Here is a 2,500-nt window from a genome sequence, read left to right as displayed (position 1 = left end):
CTGTAGCCCTTTAGCCTCCTTGTTAGCGCACCCGCCTCCCACGCCGGTTCGAGTCCTGCTTGGAGCGGGGCGAGCAGGGCCGGTTACACTCTGGCTACTCTTTGTTCCTCAAACATTCTTATCCTAGGAAAAACTACAGAGTTTGGTTTTCAAGGTTTTCAAGGTGGCTGTTGCAAATGGAGCAAATGGTCAAAACCATGCGCATTTAAGATTAGAATAGTGAGGAGTGCTGTTGGAGCAATCAAGTGTCCTTCATGTGATCGCCATATACCATTTACACCTCTGCTGGCTGTTACACATGTATACAGTCTCTGTTCCACCTTCTCTTTGACTATTTCATTTGATATGCATAAAGCACACTGTAATCACCTCATATGGATACATATATTAACTAACAATCATTACTTTCTACATTGATTTGATTAGAATATTAAATGATTTTCCTTATTACAGTCATTGTAATATTTACTCCATTCATCGTATCCCTTTTTAGGCTTATATTCACACTTGTCCCCTTATTTATAGGGCTCACATAACATGCACTCTGCGTTCCTTTTATTCTTAAGGACTCATCATACATTCCCGTCTCATATAAGTACTCCATACGCAATCACACTTCAGTCACACTTCCCACACTTTCAAACACAGACGCAAATACTCTCACAAGCACAGAAACTTTCACACTTTTTACAAACACAAGGCCTTTATAAACACACTCTCAAAAAATATAATACAATTCTAAAACACAACTATGACTTCGGCCCCTCCCTTCGCTCTCCTTCTCTTTTCTATAAGAATCACTCATTATTTACAGTGGTTGATTGCTATATCTGTTATTGTTATTTAACACCCATATGCCTCCACCCACAGCTGTCGCATCCGCCTGGGGTCTCTGTTCAAGCAATACCTTTCCTACTATCCAATTAGGATTTCTATTTTGGGAAGAAAACAGAGATGACAAAAAAGTCTTCTGTCTTTCTCTCTGTGTTACTCTGTCTACTCAACCAGCCCTTCCCTTCTCGCTCTGTCAGTCCACTTAGTTACAGGTATTCATTTAGTCCTACTGCATGAAAGAGGAAAAGAGAGAGAGAAAAAAATACAGGCGCTTCTCCTTACTTCAACTTCGTTTCTTTATCAACAATTGTGCTTCTTTATCTGAATCACACCAAGTACAATTTGGATAGTATCCAAATAAACGACAGAGCCAATATTTTGGAGCGTTTTTAGTACTTGGAATGATTTTTCTAACCTCTTTTACGCTTTATTCATTTGTTCATTTCTTAACCACAGAATCTAATACACCTGTTTCTTTATATCACAGCACACTCAACTCTACACTCACATATCCATCACAATACAGCGCAATCAGCAAAAGCACACAACCCAGCCAACATAAACACAGCACAGTTCAAGCCAGCAGCACATATAAACAAACAAAGCAGTCAATTCCACACATAGCTCAACATAACCAACACATACACACATTTTCTCAATACGGGGGTTTCATGTGATATGAGCGCAAAGCAATCATCTGTGTTCCGCAACTGCTTTCGGGTCCTTGAATAACGAATAACGTGCGAGTAAGGGCAGCTGGTGGACTTTCTTGTGCCCTCCTAGGGTAATATGGTGCCCCCCTTGGGAGACTGCTTATAGGGAGTGGCAGTACTGCAAACACACACCCAACTTCTGGGTAAACATGCTACTTCTGCACGACGTACTACTTCTGTACGATTTTTAAACCCTGCTCCTGGGTAAACATGCTACTTCTGCACGACGTGCTGCTTCTACACGATTTGTAAACCCTGCTCCTGGGTAAACATGCTACTTCTGCTTCTGCACGATTTTTAAACCCTGCTCCTGGGTAAACATGCTACTTCTGCACGACGTGCTGCTTCTGCACGATTTTTAAACCCTGCTCCTGGGTAAACATGCTACTTCTGCAAGACGTGCTGCTTCTGCACGATTTTTAAACCCTGCTCCTGGATAAACATGCTAATTCTGCACGACGTGCTGCTTCTGCACGATTTTTAAACCCTGCTCCTGGATAAACATGCTACTTCTGCACGACGTGCTGCTTCTGCACGATTTTTAAACCCTGCTCCTGGATAAACATGCTAATTCTGCACGACGTGCTGTTTCTGCACGATTTTTAAACCCTGCTCCTGGATAAACATGCTAATTCTGCACGACGTGCTGTTTCTGCACGATTTTTAAACCCTGCTCCTGGATAAACATGCTAATTCTGCACGACGTGCTGCTTCTGCACGATTTTTCGCAAGCGCAGCATTTGAAATCTGGAACCCAATTTTCTATTTTATCCAATTAATAATTTAATTAATTTAGGTACTGGAGAGGCTATTTTGTTTATCACTATCCAGGTCTAACCTACAACAGACTACACAAAACACCTTTTAAGCAAAATCTCTTACCTATACTTTTTGGTGCCAGTGATTTTGTGTAGTCCGTGTCAGCAAACCTGCAACAGTGCTCTTTTGGCCCC

Source organism: Xyrauchen texanus, chromosome 38 (genome assembly GCF_025860055.1).
Source record: "Xyrauchen texanus isolate HMW12.3.18 chromosome 38, RBS_HiC_50CHRs, whole genome shotgun sequence".
Classification (NCBI taxonomy): domain Eukaryota; kingdom Metazoa; phylum Chordata; class Actinopteri; order Cypriniformes; family Catostomidae; genus Xyrauchen; species Xyrauchen texanus.
This window is presented reverse-complemented; position numbering follows the sequence as displayed.